Here is a 25482-nt window from a genome sequence, read left to right as displayed (position 1 = left end):
TTCAAACAACATCCCCTACTCAGTTTTATGCTCTCCCTTTCCTCCTCTATCTCCTCCTCCCCTTCTTACCCTTCCTCATCTTTCATAACCCAGTGAGTCCATTAGTCCTGCACATCTGTACATGGGTGTAGCGTGTTATCCATTAAAATGCGTAGCCTACCATGGGCCACACTGCCCAAGAAAACTAACTCTCTTTCTTCCGGCCATTGTCAATTGCTAATAGCTCCTCAGAGTCATGTGTGTGTTCTGGTGAGCCCCTTCCTTCTTCCTGAGGAAGCATTGCTTGGCTTGCTCCTGTGCTAGGGTCCTTGACGCGTTTGGCTGAGCCCCACAACACATCTGCACCCCGGGTATCTTCTGCTCTCCATAGAGGTTGAGTGACTCCTCTGCATTTCAACTTTTTTTTTGTTTGTTTGCTTTGTGTTTGCTTTTCAAGACAGGGTTTCTCAGTGTCGCCCCATCTGTCCTGTAACTAGGTCTGTAGACCAGTCTGGCCTTGAACTTAGAGCTCCATCAACCTCTGCCTCCTGAGTGCTGGGATGAATGGCATCCATGTCAGGCTTCCTTTCAACCTTTTAAGTGGAAAGTCTAGGACCTGAATCCAGCCGAACGATTACAGAACCTGAGTATCTCCTCTTGGCTGGGTATTTAACTCACGAGCCAGCATCCAAATGGATTTTTGTATGTTCTCTAGATACTTTATTGCAGTCTTTAAACTCCTTTTTGATTAATTTCATGGGCTTGAGAGAGTGAACTCTCACGAACATTTTCTTATTCTGTGTTAGTAATATTAGTAATAGTAATAATAGCAATGATTCAAAATAACAAGCAGATGCTCATTAGGTTCATAAATGTCGACTTCGCCCCTAACATCTTATCAGTAGTAACTACTTAAGCTTTACATCAATCCTATGATGGTCTTCTTTACATCTCTATGAGTAATCTTACTATATAGATGAGGAGATGGGGCATATAGAGGTTAACGTCATCTTTCTGGATGCCTCCTTGAAAGACTTGCCTGCAAATAGCAGAGAATCTAACAATGGCTTAAAGCTTTATTGTTTTTGTTGTTCTTTAAAATTTCAAAATCTCATGTAACAAGAAGCTGGGAGGTCAAGAGTCCAGGGTTGGTGAGGCAGATCAAAGATGCCATCAAGGACTCGGGCTGTGTTTCCATTCTTTTCTTCTCGGAATCCTGAAGCTTGTTACCTGTGGTTCCAGGGTGGCCTCCCTCCCCCTTCAGATTTCATCTTTATCCATTCAGACAGAAAGAAAGGAGAGATCTGAAAGCAAAGGCATTTCTAGAAATACTCAGTCGATTTCCACTGCATTCCATTGGTTAGGATGACATCAGGGCTCACCTTAAGTGGCAGAAATAACAGGCAAACTAGGTCCTTCCTTCCGATCCTTTCTAGTGGAGGAAGGCAAAGAAAAAAGGACTGGGTACAGGTATTGTTTGTTCTCTGCTGATCTACAGAGTTTTATTCCTATAGGTTTTTCCCCCACATTGATGTTTTAAAGGCTCAAGGCCAATGGTTTTATGGAACACCTCATATTATTTCCTCAGTGTTGCTTCAGTGTTCTTTATTGGGGTATAATTTACATGCTATAAAATTTACCATTCAAAAATGTTAATTTTGAGGTTGGGGAAGATGGCTTAGTGAAGCACTTGCTTTGCGAGCTTGACTCTCTGAGTTTGAGCCCTAAGTATAAATGCAGCTGATGTGCAAATGAAAAGTGGATGATTAATAACAACTGAGGTTGTTTTCTGACCACGCCCACATGTATGTACTCCCTTCCCCCTTTACCATTTTGGACACGTACCTCTAAAGCAGCAGTTCTCAACATTCCTAGTGCTGTGACCCTTTGATAGAGTTTCTCATATTGTAGTGACTCCCAACTATAAAATTATTGTATTGCTACCTCATAACTGTAACTTTGCTACACTTATGCATTGTAATATAAGTATCCTATATGCAGAATATCTGATATGCAACCATGAAAAGGATCATGCCTCACAGGTTGAGAACCAGAGTTCTAAAGACTTGAAAGTAGATTGTTGAAAAGGGACCTACACACCAATGTTCAGAAAAGCACCATTCACAATAGTCAGAAGAAAAATAACCAAAATGTCCATTCATAGCTGAATGGACAAACAGAATATCCTAGATGCCTACAGTGGCATAGTTAGTCCACTTGGGTAGGGAGGGAAATTCTGACAGTTGCTGTAACATGGGTGAACCTTGCAGACCTTGTGCTGAGAGTGATAAGTTAGCCAAAGAGTATAGATACTGTGTGACTGTATGTACAGCATCCTAGGGTAGTCAAATTCAGAGAGACCAGACAAGGCTTGTGGTTGACAAGGGCAGGGAAGGAGGTGGCTTTGGGTTGTTTAAGGGTACTTCATTTTGAAAATGCTGATTTTATGTGTCAATGAGGCATGAAGTATCCAGTTATTTGGCCAAGCACTTGTAGGTGTGTGGGTGAGGGGGAGATTAACACTGGACTCAGTAGTCTGAGTAGAGAATGTGGTCCTCTCTAAGTGGGCAATGTAATCCATCAAAGGCTTGAATAGAACAAAATATTGACTATTCCTCAAATAACAGGAAAGTCCACTGGCAGGGAGTTTGTGGGAAATCATTTCTCCTGGTTTTGGATGTGGGCTTTTATTTGGTTTTCAGCCTGCTCGCCTTTGGATTTCAACTGTATCATCCGCTCTCTTGGGTTGTCAGCTTGTCTGCTGCAGATGTTAGGACCTCCCCCCCCCCACCCCCCAGGCACATGAGCCAATTCCTTACAGACAGACAGACACACACACAGACACAGACACACACAGACACACACAGACACACACAGACACAGACACAGACACACACACAAACACACACACACACACACACACATCCTATTGGCCTGTTTCTTTGTAGAATTACGATTAACACAGGGAAGCTAAGAACATTGTGGAGATAGAAGTGGTGGTGGCTGTACACTTAATAACACTGGACTATATGCTTGACAAGGACTGCATGGTAATTTTATGTTATGCACATTTGTCCAAAATTTATGGTTTAGTTGAGTTTAATCCCTGAGAACTCACATAGCAGAAGGAAAAAAACTGACTCCCTGACCTTATTCTCGGATTTCCTCAGTACACTGTGGCATACAGCCACCTTCTCATTCCTCCCCAACACACAGACAGATTGACAAATGTTAAAAAAATTAATAAAAAAAAATCATGGTTTAGTTTTTTCAAAGTTGTGCAATCATCACCGATAATCCCAGAATATGGTGATCACCCCGTTGGCATTAACTCTTCACTTCCTTCTCCTCCTCAAATCCTAACAAGACACAGAAGACCATGTGGTTGCCTCCTATGAACTCTACAGAACAGGCAGCTGCTACTGCTGACTTTAAAGAGGTCACTCATTATTTGAAGAGATGGGAGTTGATGGAGGGGATAGGAGTACACGGAACAGTCTTCCTCCCCGCCCTCAGCTTAAATTCCCATTTGGTGAATTCCCATTTCACCCTGGGGGATACAGAAGGGAGTCAAGGGTGGGAATGATCAGTGGAACCATGACGGTCTTCTTTACCATATTTGAGTCAGTGATGAGTCATGACTCTAATGCATCGGGAATGACAGAAAGAACTGAGGCTGACAAAGCAGATGAAGGAAGAGAACACTCCGGGGAAACCATCAGGGCTGCAGCTGTGGTTGAAGGGAAATATTGAACTCTTAACAAAATGGAACCCCTTGGCTGCCACTTCTTAGCTGTTGCACCACGGGCAGATTGGCTCTCTGAGTATCTTCTTTCACCTTGGCAGAATTCATATAACCGAACATGGTAGGGTTAGTGAAGGAAGGAAGTGAGCTAGCTTATTGTTTCCTTCTGTGACAGTAAAGGGCGGAGCAGTAACCACTCACTTTCGAGGATAATATTGAATCTCTGTTGACATCGAAGCCTCTGTTAGTTAAGCATGGAGGCAGGCTCAGGAGAGAGAACCATCCATTTAAGAAGTGACTGTGAAACTTGTTAGGAAGGACCACCCAGGACCAGCATCTCCCCTCTTCCTGGTGGCGGCTGGGGTTTTCAGCTTGCCTGTACTATTTTTCTCCCAAAACAAAATTGTTCTTGAGCTTCCTTCTGAGTCTAGTTTTTAATTTCTTTTATCAATGGAGCTCAGAACCCTACAACAGAACCTCAGTTTCCCTGGTAACACGAGAGACCTAGATCTAGATCAACACCGTGTGCTTAGGGTAAACCATAGTCTGCCTCATTGTGAGTTTAGTTTCTTATCTCTAAGGCAAGGTTGGAGGTGACCATTGCTCTATGTAGGTTTGAGGCAATGCTCTGGGGGCACATTTGCATATTGTAGACTTGCCAAACTGACAGCCTCTTGGAAGCACTGAGCTCTCTCTCAGCAGCGCTTCCCGAGCACCATTTTACCTGCCGTGGATGTTGTAAAGCAGGTTAGAAACTATCTCACCCTGCTTAAAAACAGAATAGGATGCCCGTTAAACCATAAGGTCACATCTAAGAGACAACCCTTCCTTGAGAAACTCAAAGACCTAGTCTGCTTCAGTCAATATTTTGATAGGAGACATTGAGCTGGGTGTGAGAAGTAATGGGATCTGTCCTTAGAGCGCATGCTCTCTGGTCGCCATGGTCTTCACTGCTTTCCGCTCCTGCAGCCATGTGGGCGGTTAAGTTTGTGACTCGTGCTCGGTTTAAGTCTTTGTATTTAGTGGATAGCTCAGCTTCAGAGGCTGGAATATGAAGGTGCTACTGAGGCACTGTGAACAGAGTCCACCCAAGGGGACTTGGGTTGAGGTTCTGGGCACGGAGAGGATATGGCTACTGATAAAAAGTCATCATCTGGGGGAAGGGGGAAAACGTCATCATCTGGAGATAAAATGGCTTTGTGGGGAAAGCAGAGAGTGAGGTTATCTAAGCTTACCAGACTGGATAGAGAAACATAGGTGGAAGGCAGGGCAATGGGACGAATAGAATTAAGTAAGGAATGGGACCAAGTCCCAACACCCCCTCCTCCACCCCTCACATTTCTGCATACTGCCTTAGCTTTGTTCATTCCTAGGGCTGTGCGGACAAGCTTGACCACATGGCTTTATGGCTCCTTAGATGTTCCGAGCCTATGTAAGCCCCCAGCTCACTGGGAGCCCTGCTAGGAATCCTGGGCTCTCCTCTGCTTCAGTTAGCCCCCTGGAGGTGCAGGACAAGCCAGCGCCATTTGCAGCTCTCTAACACACACGATTTGTGCAGATGCCAAGGATGCAGGCGTGGCCCTCAGGCTGAGCTTCTGCGGTGCTTTCCCAACCAGCACCACTCGCCATCCTCGGGGGCAAGCCTAATGCTTATAATCGAGGTAATTCTCCGTATGTTCCTTTGCCCGTTATCATCTCTCTTCCATCTGTTCGTTCATTTCTTCTACTGGAGCTGACTGGGCCTCTGCCGTTCGTTCTCCATCCTTCTCCCTCGTCTCACTATTTTCATCTGAGTCTGGAGAAATCGCTCCCTCTGGTCTTCCAGACAACTGCCTTGGGTTTTGGCAGCCTCCTATCCATCGTTTGCATCATTTAGATACTAATTTAGATATTTTGATGATCGTGTTTGCTTTTCTTACTCAAAATATCTCTCGAATACATAGTTCTACTGCAGAGACGATGTTTATACGGTTGAGTCTTAGCTTGCTCTATGAGAGTGAGTACGTTTGGATTTCCAGAAAAGGTACAGAGATGCTAGTAAGGATTTCCGTTCATCTTTCTCCTAGTTCCCCCAGCATTCACACCCTGCAGAGAGCTTTGGATCTTACCACATGGATTTGAGGAGCGCTAAAGATGCCTCATGTTTGCAGGGATCACACAGAACTGGATGTTGTTTTGGCCAATAAATAGTCACTTATGGTAGGTGATTTTTAAAAATGTATTTCTTATGATCATGTGTGCATGATATGTGGGTATGAGTGTGCCTGTGCTGCAGCATGCGTGTGGAAATCACAGGACAACTTTATGGAGTCAGTTCTCACACCTTCTACCTTTACATGAGCTCTGGGGATTGAACCCAGGTCCTCAAGCTTGTGTGCTAAGTGCACTATCTGCTGGTCTCAGTAGGTGATTTTAAACATGCACTGTTATTATTCTTTGAGAGATTTATGTGTGTGTCCAACATTGTCATGGGTTCTGTCAGATAATGTATTTCAGCTTTATTGTTCCTCCAAAATAGGGAAGTGATATGTTGGTGTGTGTGTGTGTGTGTGTGTGTGTGTGTGTGTTTAAGAAAGAGACAGAGAGAGACAGACAGACAGACACACACAAAGAGAGAGAGAGAGAGAGAGAGAGAGAGAGAGAGAGAGGGAGAAAGAGAGAGAGAATATTGTGGCATGTGGAGACAGTACCTAGGTACCCACCTGAGATGGTAGATGCCTCCCTGCTCCCTACTAGATTCCTGGCCCAGAACACATGTCCATACTCCCCACATCAGTCGCATAACTAAGAACAGAGTTCTCCATACTAACGAGGTATCTAGAGACCCTGAGGGTTTAGCCAATAAGCTTCCCTTCCCAGACATTCCTTCCTAGTTCACCCTGAGGAAGGTGGTATGCACCCATTTTCCATGAGGAACAGTCAATAAACAGTACAACTAAACATGGACTGTCTTTTTCATTGAGAACCACTGTGGGGAGCATGGAGAAAGCTTTTGCCTACAGAGCTGCTGCCTAAGCCTCTGCAGAAGGCCTCTCTGTGCTCCCAGACAACCCCTGCCAAGCTAAGGACTTTTGCTGATGAACTAAATTGATGTTCCCCATTTCCCTGGCTCCAGACTCATTGTGTCCTCAGCCCATGGGCCCCCATGGTCCTGATCCTTCATTCCTGACTCCCTTGTGTGACACCTTAGCAGCAACTGGATGCCTGGGAGTCAGGGAACCCCAACTTCAGCCTTCTACATATCAGTCATCTGGGTACTTCCATAAAGCCCAGCATCCTACACAGCAGCACAGGGTAAACACAGTCTACGAGTGCTCAGTGTTCTGCCTGCCCAAGCAGCGTGTCCCACACCCCAGCAGCAGGGTGAAACTGGAACCCATAGTGGATGGGGTAAAGTGCCCTTAATCTAATATGTCATACATTATGTCCTAAGACACGTCACAGTGGTCTTGGCTTGCCGAGAGCAACTGTCTTTGCTTTCCAGCTTGGAGATAAACTCACTTGATTAGATATCTAAATTTCTTCATTCATTCCTATTGGCAGATTGGAGGAAAGGAGTTTGAACAGGCAGGCTCAGATTGGCAATTTGAAACGGAGGTATGGTTTATTCCCTAAAGATATTTCGACATATCATCTCAGGGGCATTTGAACTTATGTGTGTTTAATTTAATAACTGTTACCAAAAAAAAAAAAAGCAGGAAGAAGCAGCCGCGTTATTCACTTGGTTCAAAGACCATTTATGTTTCCCCAACATTAGCTTCCTGCACTTAAACTGACAAACCTTAGATAAACGCAATAATTCCTTCACATTTCACCATGATCAGCTCTTTACTTCTAACAGCAACAATTGTGTTTCTCATTAACTTGTCCACTGCTGATCCTTGGAGTGTTTGAATCTTTAAAAAAAAAAAGTTGTAAGAGACTGTCATAGCTACTGTAAGAGAATAATGAAGTAAAGAAATGAGCTATTGTGGTTTTCTCCTGGAGATAAGGAGGCTGCTTGGGATTTGAGCTGAAATTCACCGCATCGCCCTCCCTTGCTCATGGTGTGTAATTTCGCATAAGCTATTTGTAGTTGATGCTTGCTGCTTGGGTATGAGAAGGGTGGGGTAGAGCAAGCTAGTAGGAAGGTCGAGAGAAGGCTATGGCTAGGGAAAGTCTGGGGTGTGAACAAATGAAACCAGGGTTTAAGAACTAGGGCTATGGAATGTTTCACATGACGTTGGCATCCTATACCGACCAGAGGTTAGGGTAAGGCGCCCGTGGAGAATTTAGTTTCACACCAGAAGAGAACATTTCACTCCTTGAATGTTTTAGGCAACGCCTGGTTATGTTCCTCTTCTTTCCTAGGCTTCCAGGTGTGTCGGCATAATGTGTTCTAGCTAATGAAATACAAAGAGAGTGATGGCTGCCATTTCTGAGCCAAGTCTATAACGTTTTCTGTCCTTTGTTCTCTACACTCATTGTGATGCTAACCGGAGAATCATGGAGAATTTGAGGTGGCCTAGTGAAGATAGCTTCTATCCACCGTAGGAAAGGAACCTGGCTTCCTGAGTCACTACGTGGAGGAGAGCCATCGGTGGATTAAAACATCTTTGTGTGATGAAAAACAATGATGCTGGGTTGCACTGTTACATATAAATACTTTATCATAGCAGATACTACCTTTGCCAATGTCTCCGGGTCTTGATGCTAGTAGAGAGGACCCAGGAAGGCTATCCTCCAGTCTTCTCACAGTCAGCTTCCTGAGAAGGCTAAGCTGGGATTCTCAGAATAAGCACTGGTCTGAGAAGCAGACCAGTTGGAATTTTAGAGGTGGGTTGCCTACCCTGCCAAGGGCAATGAAGACAGCATTCCTGATGTGGGAGAGGGACAGACATCCCCTGTCTTCTGGTAGAAGTGTGGCACTTGAACCAGCAATGAGCTGGGCTATTTCAGCGGAAGGGCAAGCGGCAGGTGGGACGAGGGAATGAAGGGACACAAATTGTATCTAGAACTTAGAGGACTGAGAGGAGATTGCTAAGTAGATTGGGGGGAAACAAGGGGAAGCTTCGAGTGACTATCAGATCATTTAAAGCTGAGGGCTCCGTAGTAATGAGGAAGGGAGTTCCCATTCCCAGTAGACCAAAGACAGAGAATTCTGAAGTATTGAATTATAGTGAATGCAGAAATGATATGCACTCTTTGGAAGCTCTAGAATATAGAAACCACCCAAGGAAAGGGCAGGGTCACAACTCCAACCCCAGTTCTGTGCTCACTCTGGAGCCTGTGATCACGGAGTGTGGTTGTCACAGATGGCCTAATGTATTGAGTCTGGTTAATACTCCATGTGTCCATTAGGTATTCATCACAGAGCTAGAAATTCATCCGTGTGTGCAAGTGTGCATTCATGCATCTGATACGCACTTACCATTTGCACTCATTCTAGACACACTTATGGATGAGTACCTATGGGTACAACTCAGTGCTGGGCACTGGAGGTGATGAACTGCACAGGACCCAGGCCCATCTTCAGTGATCTCAGAGCCTCGGAGAAGAGACGGCAGTGTGGCCAGTGCATGATGTGAATGTCAGGAAATCTCTGTAAGTCTGGATCACAGAAGGGCCACACTGCCTAGCTTCTCTGAGAAGAGGGTGACTGAGCATGGCTTTGAAGGTGAATAGGAGGTTTCTAAGTGGGAAACAGGAAGTCAGTAGAGCTTCTGTCAAAACAGCACCTTCGGAGGCAAGAGAAAAATATCCTCCTTTTAGAGGGATACCAGGGGTCAGACAACAGACTAGGAGGGAGAGCAGGGGTGTCATAGTGCTCTGTTTACATGGCCTTCTATGCATGGGTGAAACCTGGGGTGATCCTTGGGGAGATGAGACAGGCAGCTGAACATAGCACAAAGAAGGAATGTTGAGAACAGGGGGCATGCTGAGAGCTGGATAGAAGGATTATACACAAGTTAGGGTAAGATTAAGGTGAGTCGGAGAGAGTGGGCCATCACGGAATGTCTTCAGCTGATAGGGCTTATGATGGTTTGTATATGCTTGACCCAGGGAATGGCACTATTAGGAGGTTAGGCATTGTTGGAGCAGGTATGGCTTTGTTGGAGTAGGTGTGTCACTGTGGGCGTGGGCTTTAAGACCTTCATCCTGGCTGCTTGGAAGCCAGTCTTCTCCTAGCAGCCTTGAGATAAAGATGTAGAACTCTCAGCTCCTCCTGAATCATGCCTGCCTGAATTCTGCCATGTTCCTGCCTTGATGACAATGGACAGAACCCTGGAACCTGTAAGCCAGCCTCAATTAAATGTTGTTTCCATAGAGTTGCCTTGGTCATGGTCCTGTTCACAGTAGTAAAACCCTAAGACAGGGCTCGTAGGATGCAGCTGTATGAGTTGAGGAAGAAGAGGGAAGAAGCTTCCTTTCATGGGTCTGTCTTGGGAGCTGATGAGTTTGATGATATCATGGTTCTAACTGTGAGAATGGGGCATAGGATCAGCTCATCTGGGGAGGGTGTCAGAGTGTAACCTGCTGCAAAGCTTCCGTTTACTCAGCCTAACATGGGAAAGAGAGGGTGCAGAAATCACCAAGACTTCAACTGGCTCTGAACAGATCATGGGAGAGAAGATGGTGGGATAGAAGGTGGGTCTCTTGTTTTCTTTCCCCTGGACACAAGAACTGTGTTAATCTAACTCCTCCATTGGGGACCCCTTTCTCAGTTCAATGGTTGGCTGCAGGCACCCGCCTCTGAATTTGTTAGGCTTTGGCACAGCCTCTCAGGAGACAGCTATATTAGGCTCCTGTCAGCTTGCACTTCTTGGCATCAGCAACATTGTCTGGGTTTGGTGGCTGTGTATGGGCTGAATCCCCAGGTGAGGCAGTCTCTGGATGGCTTTTCCTTCAGTCTCTGCCCCTAACTTTGTCTCCATATTTTCTCCTGTGAATATTTTTGTTCCCTGTTCTAAGAAGGACTGAAGCATCTGCACTTTGGTCGTCCTTCTTCTTGAGCTTCATATGGTCTGTGGATTGCATCTTGGCTAATCTGAGCGTTTGGACTAATATCCACTTAGTGAGTGCATACCCTGTGTGTTGTTTTTTTTTTTTTTTTTTTGTTTTTTTTTGTTTTTGTGTTTGCAACCTCATAAGAACAACAATACCAACCAACCAGAGCTCCCAGGGACTAAACCACCATCCAAAGAGTACCCATGGCTCCAGCTGCATATGTAGCAGAGGATGGCCTTGTTGGGCATCAATGGGAGGAGAAGCTCTGGGTCCTGTTAAGGCTCATTGCCCCAGTGTAGGGGAATGTCAGGGCGGGGAGGCAAGAAGGGGTGGGTGCGTGGGTGGGTGGGGAAACACTTTCATAGAAGCAGGGGAAGGGGTTGGGGATTTAGCTCAGTGGTAGAGCACTTGCCTAGCAAGCACAAGGCCCTGGGTTCGGTCCCCAGCTCCAAAAAAAAAAAAAAAAAAAAAGAAGCAGGGGGAAGGGGATGGGATTTATGACAGGAAACCAGGAAAAGGGATAACATTTGAAATGTAAAATAAAAATATCAATAAAAAAGAACTGTTTTTATGTCTTAAAACACACACATACCATATATATGATATATATATAATCATATATAAAACTAGGCTCTTAGGGCATCCAAGTCATGCTACAGACTCACTTCAATGTCCCACTGCCCATTTGATACATGAACTTTTTTCTTTCTCACTGGGAATTGAACTTAGAACCTCACATATGGAAAACATTCACAGCTGAGACACAGCTCCTGTCCAAATTTTTAAAGCTATCTTTTTACTTTGAGACAAGGTTTTACTAAGATCCCTGAATTTGGCTTTGGAATTGAAATCCTTCTGCCTCAGCCTTTCAAGTAGCTGAGAACATAGGCATGAGTTACCTGCACAGGGCACAAAAATGTTGAATCACAAGGGACTGATAGCTTTTTTTTCTCAATACCATCGTGGGATTTGGCCCGCCACCCCATCTGGTCGAATGATCTGAAAACCCCATTCAGCCGTTCAAAGCATGTGGGAGAAAGTGGGTCCTAATAGTTGAAGATGGAGTCTGAGGATTTTGAGTAACTTTTCGGCTCCTTTAGGAAGAGTTTCACTGCTGAAGTTTGATGTAGGTGGGGAGAGCCTATGGGGACTTTTAGATAAATACCTTTTTCTGCAAAGATTTTTGGGAAGGCCTGAGACTAGGTGTGTATGAGTGTGTGTGTGTGTGTGTGTGTGTGTGTGTGTGTGTGTGTTACACACTACTGTAATCTTACCTGCTGAAAGGTGGTGGCAGGGCAATTGGAAATTCAAGGTCATCCTTGACTACATCGTGAATTTGAGTAAGTTTGGGGCAAGCTTGGACTACATGAGTTCCTGTCTTTAACATCATCATCATCATCATCATCATCATCATCATCATCATCATCAACAACAACAACAACAACCACAGCAACAACAACAAAGGGTGAGGGGGAGAGAGAGAGACAGAGAGAGAGAGAGAGAGAAAGAGAGAGAGAGAGAGAGAGAGAGAGAGAGAGAAGGAAGGATGAACAGAGGGAGGGATAGGGAGAGACATAGGGATGAGGAGGGAAGAAAAGAGAAGGAGAGAGGAAGAAAGGAAAAGAGGGAGAGAGGGAGAGAGAAAGAGAGAGCGCAAGTGGACACCACTAAGACAAATCCCCTAGCTGTTTAGCTCATCACTTAATCAAAGCTCTGAGCAAAGACTCAGGTCTAGTGTTGTTTTGAGTTGTTTCCAGGTCAGCTCCACTGTCTCGGGTGTGGTGGGGTCTGAGTTTGTTCCCTCTTTGTATATATTCACTGATGTTTACATCTCAAGTCTCTCTGTTCCTGACCTTGGGCCCCAGAGGCAAGTCTACTTCTGTCAGAGCTCCCAGGCAGGGGATAAGTGGTCCTGATTTTTGGAGTCCCTCTTGCTACAGGTCTCTGACGTGTGATGGGAATCCAGCCCTTAGAGGTCGTTGAAGTCCAGAGGCCAGTTGGGAGGACCAGGCTCCAGATTCTGTCTTTGGCACTGACTCCCTGTGTGTCTCCTGTTCCTAGAGCCTCAGTTTCTTCAGCAGTAAAATGGGAACAATTTGTGCACTTCATATACTCGGGAAGACTAAATGACATGCTATAGAGGCTCTCCTTAGGAATCTGGGTTGCCTACAGTATGTTTTGAGGTGAGGGCAGGCTGTCTAGGTCCCAACAGCTGGGCGCTAGGATCCTTTGGGAAGTATTTTCCTAGATTCACAAGCCTGCCCTAAGGATGGCAAGTTGAAGTGACGAAGAGACTGTCACTGAGAGGTCCCCAGGCTTGGATATCTGGGAAGAGAATAGTACAGAGAGAATCAGAAAACCTCTACAGTCCAAGTAGTGAGAGTCAGTAGCTTTCAGGCCAAAGACTCCAGCCACGAGGGAAGGGATGTTCTCCATGTAGACAGTCAGAACCAGGGGGCAGTGTAGATGCTCTCGGCTTGCAGATGCTTTGCCGCTAGCCTGGTCCTGGGTGAAGGAACTGGTGATCCTGTTTGCCAGAGAAGACTCCTCTGGGGGATATTCTGAAGTTGCCACTTCAAGGTAGGCTGGAGCACCCAAGGGGAGGGAGAGAGGGGAGGGAAGGTGGGTGAGAGAGGGGTCTGCGGTAGTTTTTTGTGACTGTGTTAGTCACTTTCTTGTTTAATAGAATACCTGATCAAAGCAATTGAAGGAAGGGAGGAAGGGAGGAAAAAGGGAGGAAAGGAGGAAGGGAAAGAGGAAGGAAGGATGAAAGTAAGGGAGGGAAGAAGGAAGAGACGGAGGGAAGGAGGGAGGGAAGGAGGAAGGAAAGGTTGCTTTGGACCACGGTTCCAGGTAAAGGCCATCTTGGTTTGGAAGGCTGGTTGTAGGAGCACAAGGAAGCTGGTCCCATTGCATCCTTAGTCAGGAAACAGGGAAAGAAGCGGATCCTGGTGTTGGGCTTACTTTGCCTCTTCCTTTCCACTTACTTTAGCACCCCAACCAGTAGGATGCTGCTGCCTAAGGATGGCCTTTCTACCTGGCCCTCCCATCTAGCTAACCCTCACAGGCATGCCTAGAGCTGTCTCCCAGGCCACTCCAGATTCTGTCAAGGTGACCATACTATCCCAGTGGTCAATTTGACTACAGTGGGTCTGCACAACATTTATTTATTTTATTTATTTGCGTGCGTGCCTGTGCATGTGCACGTAGGTACGGAGGGCTGAGGATAACCTCCAGGAGTTGGCCTCCTACTTCCACTGGCTCGGTGGCAAGCACCTTTACCCACTGAGCCACTTCACAGGCCCTTTTTATTTATTTATCCTCAAACATCTGTTTATCTAAGATTTCCCCTCTGATGTGAGCAGTATGGTGGCGTTCCACACATTCTCAGTGTTTTATCATCGCTGCCTGGTTTCAAGGGCCTTTCTTCTTCACGTACGGAAACCCCATGAACCATGAACCCTCCACCCGCCCAGCCCTGTTTCTCCCAGGCCTCTGGTTACCACTCTTGCATTTTCTGTTTCCCTGTACCTGTCTGCTCTGGACAAAGGAAGCTGAGCAGTGCGTGGCCTTTCAGGTCCCCACACCACGATGCAGGGGAGATTCCTCTATACCCAGCATGCACGTGTCCCTCGTTCCTTTTTAATCTCACGTTGCACAGCGGGGGCTGTGCCAGCTACACAGGTCCAAGTTCACCCCACCCTTTTGTTCTTTTCAGGGTATTCTTCCTACAGTTGGGATCTCAGGGTATTCTCTTTGAGTGCGGGAAGCCGAGAGCTCAGAAGTGGTGACCCCTTGGATGGTGTGTTGCATTCTGGGATGCCACTAACCCTCGGTACTGCCAGGGGGCAGCATGCGCCCATGGAGCTTGCCTTTTGCCTTCAGAGGAGCCCTGTTTAGGAAACCGTTGGGCTCTGAAAACATTCCTTCCCATCCCATCATGTTTCAGATGTTGTGCTCTGGCTCAACAAATTGTCTCGGCTTAATTTTGGAGAAATCATTGTTGGGGATTGCTGAGGCAGTTTAATTCTAAAGCACATATTTATATGAGGCTTTGAAACTCACAGCCCTGCACATGATTACAGATGGAAGGGAGAGGAAGTTTAATCAGGATCGAGATGAGGTTTGAGCCCCGAGGGCTGCTGGGATGCGGCAGAGACAGAGCAGAAAGGCCAGGCACTTGATGGGTCTGGCTTAGAGCTGCTCTGACAGACCAGGGATTGCGGGCCAGGTCCCCCTCCACCTTGACTGAGGGACAAGCTGGCCTTAAAGGGCCTGTGTTCACAGGCTCTGTGACTTGTGGGATGCTGTGTCAGGACAGTGGCCTGACTTGCTTCTGGTGATCGTTTTTTCTGCCTCTGAGACATCACTGTCTGTCTCCAGTGTGTGTTCCATCGCTTCTCCATCAGGTGCCCCCGATTCAGGTAGAAGGAGCAGGCGGTGCCGCGCAGGCGGGTGGGAGGCAGTGGAATCCCTAATCCAGAAGAAAGAAGGCGAGGGGACTCTGCTGAAGGGAGTCGCCTTCTTCCCTTCCCTTTCCGCACTGGCTCAGAATCAGAGGCTACGAACGAGCATCCTCCAGAGAAGTGTTGATCCACCTTTCCTGCACTGCAGCCTTTGTGGGACAACCCAGACCCTTTCAGAGTCAGGAAGAAAAAGGCCCATAAAAGGGAAGGAAGCCTAGGGCTTCCTCCAAAGGCCTCTAGCTAGACTTGCTGTGTGGCTCTGGCAAGCCCCTTCCCCTTTCTGGGCCCCAAGGTTTTCATGTGTAAAGTGCGCGTGTCAGACTGACTCAGTTTCACAAACAGACATGACAAGCTGCTTTTACATGCTAGGTGCCTTGCTAGATTTCTCACATCCATGATGTGGTTTATCTCTTGAAAGAGACCTTCAGCGAGGGATTAGGACCCACCGTTTTACTCTTGGGATGATGGATAGCACAGATGTGACAGGAACTTTGCAGCTGCTCTGAGGCCATGAGGCAGTTTGGCAGTTGCATACCCAGTGCTCTGAAAGTGTGCACCCTGCAGAGGCCTTTGGACCCTGTTCACCTGATCCAGTATCAGGTTAGACACTGTGCTTCAAGTCACATGAATAATTGTTTAAAGTAGCCGTGGTGACCAGATCTTTCCTTTTTTTAAAATTATTTTTTTCTCCATCTTTATTAACTTGGGTATTTCTTACTTACATTTCAATTGTTGGTCCCTTTCCCGGTTTCCAGGCCAACGTCCCCATAACCCCTTCCCCTCCCCATCCACCTCCCATTATCTATTACCTCCCTCCCCCCAACAATCACATTCACTGGGGGTTCAGTCTTAGCAGGACCAAGGGCTCCCCCTTCCGCTGGTGCTCTTACTAGGATATTCATTGCTACCTATGCGGTTGGAGTCCAGGGTCAGTCCATGTATAGTCTTTAGGTAGTGGCTTAGTCCCTGTAAGCTCTGGTTGCTTGGCATTGTTGTACATATGGGGTCTCAAGCCCCTTCAAGCTCTTCCAGTTCTTTCTCTGATTCCTTCAACGGGGGTCCCGTTCTCAGTTCAGTGGTTTGCTGCTGGCATTCGCCTATGTATTTGTCTTATTCTGGCTGTGTCTCTCAGGAGAGATCTACATCTGGTTCCTGTTGACCTGCACTTCTTTGCTTCATCCATCTTATCTAGTTTGGTGGCTGTATTAAACTTGGCCCACCCAACCAATCTTGTAAGGTCACCTGACCATGGTGGCACAGAATGAAGCAGATTCTGGCTTTAAGGACTTGGCCACAGGACTGCCTTGGGAGACAATTTAGGTCAATATAGGGTGGTAAGTCTTTGGCTTACAAACAATCAAAGTATAGAAAGGAAGTGTCTCTGGAATGGTCAGCCACAAATGGGATATCTGTATTCGACATCCTCCCTGCAAGGCTCGAGGACCATTGTGGAAGACAGGACAGAAAGACTAAGATCAGGCTAAAGAAGACTGGATCAAAACAGTGTCTTCTGGACATGACAGGGCCCATGGCACCTACAAACTTATAGCAGCTGTGGTTGCTTGCACTGCAGAAGCTCAGTCAACAGCCTGCAAGGAAGAGGGGGAATGTCAGGAGCTACAACTTGTAGCTGATGAGTTATTGACAGCATTGAGGGGTGGGAGAGTCAGTTCTCTTTAAGGGTGTGGCCCCTGGTGGTCAACCATGCGCCAATGCTGATCCCACACCTATGAGAAACAGATGCTGGGGAGATGGCTCATAGGGTAAGGTATTTGTCACAGAAGGGCAGACCTGAGTTCAGATGCTACAAACCCACTACAAGCTAGGGTGATAGTGCACATCTGTAATGCCTGTCTTAGTTTGGGTTTTATTGCTGTGAAGAGACACCATGACCAAGGCAGCTCTTATAAAGGACAACATTTAACTGGGGCTGGTTTTCAGAGGTTTAGTCCATTATCATCACGGCAGATAGCATGGCAGCGGGCAAGCAGACATAATGCTGGAGAAGGAACTGAGAGTTCTGCATCTTGACCCAAAGGCAGCCAGGAGGAGACTTGGATCACATTGGACAGACCTAAGCATATAATAAGACCTTAAAGCTCTACCTCTATTGGGTCACATTTGTCTAACCAGGCTACACTTCTTCCAAAAAGGCCACACCTCCCAAAAGCGCTGCTTCCCATGTGCCAAGTATATTCAAACCACCACAATGCTGGTGCTCCTAATTCTAGATGGGAGATAGGGACGGGAGAATCCATGGAAGCTCGTATGTAACAAGAAACCTATCCTAAAAAAGCCAGAGGGTGAGGATCAATACCTGAGGTTGGGTTTTGACCACACATGGTGCATACATTTGCTCTCCCACACAAGAGCATGCACATACATATAAATGCATCATCTTTGTGTGTGCATGTGTATGTGTGTGTGCACAAACATAGTCATGAGCATACACAAAAGAGTAAAAAATGAACAAGAAAAACCCAGGGCTCCTGAGACCCTTTAAGGACATGCATGCTTCCAGTGACCAAACTTTCACCTCTAAAGGCTCATAGCATCTCTCAGAAGTGTCATTCTTGGACATCCAACAGCTAGTACCCCAAGTCATCTGAAACCCACAGTTCATGTTGAAAGCATATTCAGGCACTGGGATTATGGCTGGGGTGGTAAAGTCTAGATTATGGATCCTAGATCCCAGTTAAAAATTTTCTGGAGGCAGAACCAAGTGATTTTCTTGGACAAGTTGGCTAGTGAGACTAGGCAGACTCTTCAAGCTCTAGGTTCATAGAGAGACCCTGCTTCAGTAAACAAAAGACAAGAGCAATTAGGGAAGACTCCTGTCAGTTATGTTGTGCTTCCACAAGCACTTGCCTGCACACACACACACATGGGAACATGGACATACACATCTAAACCCCCAAACCACAACAATCCTGTCACTTACAACAATTCGTTGTAGACAGACAAGTACTGAACTATGGGGATGAGTGGGTCTGGAGTGTGGGGTGGGTATAACTCACTTTGGGCATTTCAAGGCATTGACCATAAGAACGAAGCATCATCTCTATTGCTCTCCTCAGCAACCTTCAGCTTTATTCAAGCCTGCTTTCTGTTTAATTTTTTTTTCTGGTGACACAGCAAAAACACCATAATTTCCTAATACCATACAGTGCCGGCATCTTGGAGGATTTCAGGACAGATCCTAATAGCCAGTAATCTCTGTATTATAACAGTCAGATGCAAGGCTCCTTGAAAGGCTCGAGGCTCTCCGAGCTGAGGACTCGAAGCTGATTTTCTCTAAACATTTTATTACAAACACAAGTATTATTTGTATTCAGCACAGACAGAGGAGAGACTAAGCAGTTGGTCCTCTTTATTGCAGCTGAAATCTGGTCCGACCTGGCAACCTTTTTTAGAATCACACTCTGAATAAAGTGTGGGGAGGTGTGACTGTTTCTGTTTGCAGTGAGGTGCTGCTGGGTACAGGAATGTGTCTGCCTGCATGGGCCAGGCACGTGGCTCTCCAGGGAGTCAGCAGCCTGCAGGCTCACCTTACTCTGTGATGATGATGAAGATGAGGTTAAGAAAAAGCAGTGATGTATGAAGCTTTATTTTCACTAAACACAAGGGATTCAAGGTCAAATCTAACAGCTAGAAACGCAGTGCCAAGGAACTGCAATGAAAGAAAAAAAATGGGGGTGCTCTTAGGGATGGAAGGCCCAAGGTTCCTGTTGCAGGCATGTGTTGCTCAAGGGGTCACTCAGACTGGGCACTCTAAGCAGACTTTACCATAGAGGCTTTTATGTAAACCTTTGTGTTCAGGGAGTGTTCTCCAAAGGAGCTTCAGGAGCGTGGTTCTGTGGGTGAGAAGTATCAGGAAGGGGATCAGATGAAGAAAGTCATTGTGGCTAGAGTTTGGCTTCAGTCTGCTTCTGTGGCCTACGCTGGAGTAATCCACTGTGAAGCAAAAGGAATGGACTCTTACGTCCCATTAGTCAGTCACTGACTATGGGCTGCCTTTCAAATAGAGGTGCGACCTCCTGGGAAGTAGACCCAAGTGTTTCTCTGACCACGGCAAGTCTCTAAAGAAAGAGTTTGATGTCAACCATTCCAGGAGACACTTATGGGTGACTGTGTTGGTCTCAGAACTGGGATCTGGGTGGGGCACTGACATTATCTCCACTAAGTAATTCAAGCAGTGACTCAGGACTTCATCACTCGCCTCCCTCCTGTGCTCTTGTCTTCCACTCTCAGTGTGGAAGAGAAGAGAAATGCCCACATGTTGGGTTTGCTAGATCAGGTCCCATATGCTTATGTCCACCTCTGGAATAGAAGATGGTGGGATGGGCCCTAATTAAGCCCCATGAATAAGCTTCTCCCCAAAGGGGATCCTTATGTTTCCGGAAAAGAAAGGAATACTGAGCAGGCAAAACCAGCAGTGAGATTCTGATGGACTCTAAACTCCTATTTTGAACCCGAAGGGCATTCTGGATACAGGAAACACCTCTACACAGGATGCATGGTGTGCCATGCTGATGGGAGGAGGAGGTGAGAGAGAGAGAGAGTGCGTAGAGAGGGCTAAGAGGTGGGCAGGGACCCTGGGATGGACAACACCTTCATTCTGAACAGTGTAAGTTTGATTTGAGGGTCTTCTGATTTCACAACGTGGTCTCCTGCCTTAGAACTTCCTTCAAATGACTGGTCTCAAGCTATCAGTAGGGTAGAGAGCATGTCTTTAAACCCACTGAGTGCTGACACACCAGTACCTGTTCCAGGGACAAAATACAGTAGTGAGTTCAGTGGTTGGTGAGCATGGTCCACACAGGCTCATATATTTGGGTACTTGGTCCCCAGTCGGTGGAGCTGTCTGGAGGAGATTAGGAGGTATTTGAAGGGGCCTGTCCCTGGGGACAGACTCTGATGGTTTAAAAGATACATGCTATGCCCAAAGAGCTTTCTGCTTCCTGCTTGCCACGGGGGATGCGAGCCCTCAGCTTGTCCTGGCCACTACCCCTCCACTCTGCCATCGTAGACTCTGACCTTTTAGAATCATAAGCTCAACTGAACGTTTTATTTTATATGTTGCCTTAGTCATAGTGCTTAATCACAGCAGTAGAAATGTAACTAGCATACTGGGGAATGACCACATGACTCAAAGTGACATCAGGACACCGCTGTAACAGCTGAGTTACAGACTCTTTAAGTGTTGACCAAGCCTGGGATGGACTGGGATCAAAGTTAGTCCTGTCTTGAGGGGAATCTGTCCACCTATTAGGGGAATCTGAAAGGAGAATCCAGATGTGAGGGTGTGACAGGAATACTACAGGATACAACAGCTGCAATATTAAAGACCACAGTTCTCAAAAAGATCAAGTAGATTTGCAACTCTTGCCCCCTAGAGGGAGCTGAAGGGAGCCATATTGGCTTGAGTTATGCGTGCTGCTATAACAAATAACCCCATAATGTTAATAACCCAGGCAGGTGTTTTCTCCACATAAATAGCAGGTTCCTCTCAGCTCGTGGCTCTACCATTTCCCTCTGGTGTACATCCAGGTAGAAGAATAAGAATATGGAGAAGGCACATTTGTTTCTTACTGCCTTCACCAAGCACGATGCCTACAGGTCTGCTCCCATTTTATTGACGAGAACTGGTCACATGACCTCACTTAGCCTCAAGAGTAGTTAGGAAATGTAATCTCTGGGCTGAGATGGTCAGAGATTGGGGGGATCTTGTTTCTGCTAGGAGAGTTCTCAGAGTCCTGAGGAGCAAATCCTGTCTTTCTTTGCCTGAGGATGCTCAACGGTCTTCCTGATACCGCTCAGCCTCTGACACTGTCCGAATGGACTTGGACTTATGATCACTTCCAAATGAACAGTCTGTGGAATTGGACAGAGAGGTAAGGGCAGGGAGCCTGGCAAAGTACACAGGAAAAACAAACAAACACTCAAAACAACAATTTCCTGCCAGTGGGACCTGGGTTCCGGGAAAGGCTCCTGAGTACACAGGGTTTGAGATAAATCTGGCTTCCCTCTGGCAGCCTCTGCTTGTGCGTGGCTGTGTTTGATCAGCTCGGGTTTCTGTTTGGAATCAAGAACCTTCTCCTACCCATTTATTCCTGGCTTCCCTGGATCTGCAGTGAATCTGTGTGTGAGGCTGAATCCCTAGCCTGAGGACATTCTCAAAGTAGCTCCTTGTGAGAGTCTAAATATAGACGCCTCCCTGACAGGGCAGAGCATGGGGCGGGGGTGAGGGAAGAAGCTCCCTTGCTGACTCTTAGCGCAGCATCCTTCGTCCTTCAGCAGGAGATGGGGTTTGAGTTTTGGCTGCTCCACTTCTTCCCTGTGTGATCCCGATGGGTAAGAAAACCTTCAGCAATGTTGTTCCATCTATAAAATGGGTACAACTGCTCTTATAAACAGCCAGATAGATTTTGTAATAACCCACAAAGTATTATTCCAGTGTTACGATCATGGGCAAGTTTGGGGGCAGCAGTGATGTACAGGCTCTAGAGCAGGATTGCCTGAATTCGTATCCTCACTGCTTCCTGACCTCTCCCTTGGGGAGCACACACAGATCTCTCGACCTCAGGAGATGAAATACTCATGATACTTCTCTGAGAGAAGTGTTCAAGCTGGCCAATGTGCTAACTACCAAGGTTAGCACACCCTTAGCACACACTGCTGCCCTGGGCGTGCCTTTGTCCTTTCTGCTTTGTCTACCCGCAGAGTCCTTTCATCTCGACGAGGTGACTCCTCCCCACCCTTAGAGACTCAGCAATGATGCTCACTCCTCTACGAATCCTTCTCCAAGGCAGCAGATGGGGGTGGGAGAGTAGAATTGAGGGACAGGTATGGCGGTGGCAGTTGGGGAGTAGAGGCAGGAGTGGAGAGGTTGTACAGTCCTAGGGGGTGCTGCTCATACAGAACACACAGGTTTCCCTCCAGTGGTTGTGTTACTTTGTGTGGACCCCCTAGTATCACTGTGTGGACTCTCTTCCAGGGTCTGAAGTTCTGTAAGTCACCCCTTCTCTGAAGACACGTCAGCAACCGCCTCATCTGTCTTTTTAGTCAGGAGGTTGGTGTAGGCATAGAAGGTTTAGGCTGGGTTATATTTACCACTCAACAGGCAGGTCCCTATATCTTTTGCAGATAAGGAGACAGGTAGGCACTAGAGAGCTACTGACCCAGAGGTATATGGATGTCTGTGGAGAGGCTGAGCCAGGATCCAGCCCCGGGTGACTGATTCAGATCTGGATCCCTCTCACCACCTCAGGGGCCCAATCCACGAAGCTTGAGAAGATTCTGAGGAACGTTCTAGCGCTTGAGGTAGAAGCTGAAACAGGTTTTCTGAAATTGCCTGTTCCCTTCCACAGTCACATATGTGGTGAGGTGTGTGTATGGGGGTTCGGGGGGAGGTGGGAGAGGAAAAGGAAAGGGGGATGGTGGGATGGCAGTGAGGAAGGGAAGGGAGGGGGTGCCAGGACAAACAGGTACAGAGATCAAGAGATGAGACAGAGGAGGCTCTGCAGGACAGGATATGCCCATTTTCAACCCTTACCTACCTCTCCTGCTTAAGCACCTAGAGTAACACACAAATAAACACAGCGGTTAGACCAGCTGCCCATTCCCATTCCAACATCCCCTCCTGCACACACTGTGGTCTGGAGTAGCTGTTTCCACACTGCCATCCGTCATGGCAGTCATTGGATGGCAGGAGGGGGCCAAGCGATAGAACCCAGCACTCTCTGACTTGAACGTATGTAATATCTTCAAGGAAACCTTTTATTATGGAAAAATGTATGCAGTCTATAAAATGATAGTATAATCAGCCCTCATAAATGTACTATGAAATTTCACAGTTACTAAGTAACAGTTCACATAAAGGTTGGGCGTATGGCTCAGAGGTAGAGCGCTCGGGGCCCTGGGTTTGATCTTTGGTACTAAACAAGTGCAGACATATACACACATGAACATACAGTCTCAGTTAGTTATTATAAGGGCACAATGGCCTCATCCGGTGACCACTATTATGATCCCATTCATCAGAGGGCAAAAATGAGGCTCAGGGAGATGAAGCCACTTGCCCCCAATGTCCCAGGGATGCTGACCTCTGGTGTACTTGCTTTTAATGTCAAGATGTTAAGGCCAGCCCTTACATCTGGTCTGGGATATCATTCCCAGTCCTAGTAGGGCTCTGGGTCATTTCAGGACACTGGGTAATATGAGAGATATTTGTGCCTTTGCTTAAAAAATAATCTAGACACCAGTGTTCAAAAAATTATCCACAGATGGACGGTTTGAACATTTCCTGGGATAAATGCAAACTTTGCAGCCATAGCCTGGATCTCCTGAGTCAGAATGTCTGAGGAGTGTGTGTGTGTGTGTGTGTGTGTGTGTGTGTGTGTGTGTGTGTGTGTGTTCAGGGTAGAGGTAAAACTTGGGGATCTTTCTTTCTTTGGAGGCTTGCCTTATTTTTTTGAGACAAGATTGCTCATCAGGACCTATAGCTTTGCTTAGTGGGCAGTGAACCCCAAGGATGCTGCCTCTGCCTCCCCAGCATTGGGATAAGTGTTCGCCTGTAGTCATACCTCCGTGGGGATGGAACTCAGAGCTCCATGCTTGCCTAACAATCATGTTAGTGCCTGATCCATCTCTTCAGCTACAGTCTGTATTTTGACCAGCCTCCCAGTGGGTTCTGTTACAATTGGAAGGCTTCAGAGCTCAGGGTTCAGTACACCTCTCAGGATCGGCCATCCATCCTCCATGTTTGTCTAGACACTGCATGTATGTCCTGAGGACCACACTCATCCTCTGAAACAACACCTTTATGGGCTCAGCAGTAGTCGTGGTGTGCCCTGTAAATTGTCCCTCTGACTATGCTCCTAGTAGATTCTGCCTGTGTGAGATTCCCAAGGCTGTAATTATTGACAGTCTTATAAACCAGGCCCCTAGGCTAATCCTCCATGCCACTGTCCCAAGCCACTGTGATTTATACCTGCGGGTGTGAGGGGCAGCTTCTGTCTGACGTATACACCCAGTGAATTTTACTTTTGCACCATAAAAGTGGATAAATCTGCCACCCATAAAGCCTTATTTATTGCTTTGGGTTCATTATATATGCATGAAAACCCAACTAATTTAACTCCTTGGCAGGAATTTCCCACTGGAGGCTGGATCCAGGACTGGAATTCAGGTGTAGGTAGGGGCAGCAGAGGTGATCTTGACAGGAATGGAAGCATAGCCTGGTTGTGATGATCCCAAGGTACAAGGATGGTCCTGTGTGACTGCACAAGCCACCAAGCCCCACACAGCCTCAGATTCTCATCTATGAAATGGGACACGCTTACTTCTTGCCCACGACTGTATTGTAATGAAACTTCCCATGCCTCCTCCAGAGCAAAGTGACTGGCCACGAAGGAAGGGACATTTTCAGTTGATGTAGCACTCGAAAGGAAGAAAATGCTGCCGTGGATGCTAGCCCTAGCTTTTTATCACTTGGGAGTTTTATTTTATGCCTGTTAGAAGAGCCCCTTAAATTCATGGGGATGCAGACTCCATCACGTATTTCTCCATCCAAGGAACATATCCGCTAAACAAATCGCGGAAAGACTTTTAATCTTCTTCCTGGTTCAGAGTTCAAGTTCTTTATCTTAGTTTTGACTTGGCCATCAATGTCTGTGCTTTCCTCCACAGGCCTGTCCCTTCTGCCACCAAGAACAATCATATGTGCGCATGCGCCCGCCCACCCGCACGCACGCACGCACGCACGCACGCACGCACGCACGCACGCACGCACGCACGCTACCGCCTTTGCCGGCTTCCCAGTCTACGAATTTCAATGCTGAGGTTTTCCCAGTGTACCAGGTGTCAGCAATGCAAGCTTTGAAGACAACTAGGATCCAGTTTCTGTCCTCAGCCAGCCTGTCGTTTGCTGGTTGCAGCATGGGTGCTGCCTTTGTGACGTAGGAATCCTCACAGCAAGCTTGAGGGCACATAGTGAAGATACCAGGCTATGGTGCCTACCTGGCCTGGCTGGCAGACAGGCCCACATTTCAGAGAACTTTGCAGCCATAACATGGAAAGGGGATTTATTACTTGTGTATTATTTTCTTGTTTATGGCTTATTTATTATTTAATATTTTTAATTAGTGTGCAAAGTTGTGGATATCATTTAATACCTTATTGTTGGAAATTCCCTGCTCCTCCCATCCACCATGGCCCCTCCCCTGGCTTGTGCTTGTCCTACCCCCAGTAGCTATTTTTTTTTTTTAATTTTCATGTTGTACCTTTTTTCATCTCTGTCTTAAA

This window comes from Rattus rattus, chromosome 5 (assembly GCF_011064425.1).
Source record: "Rattus rattus isolate New Zealand chromosome 5, Rrattus_CSIRO_v1, whole genome shotgun sequence".
Classification (NCBI taxonomy): Eukaryota; Metazoa; Chordata; class Mammalia; order Rodentia; family Muridae; genus Rattus; species Rattus rattus.
This window is presented reverse-complemented; position numbering follows the sequence as displayed.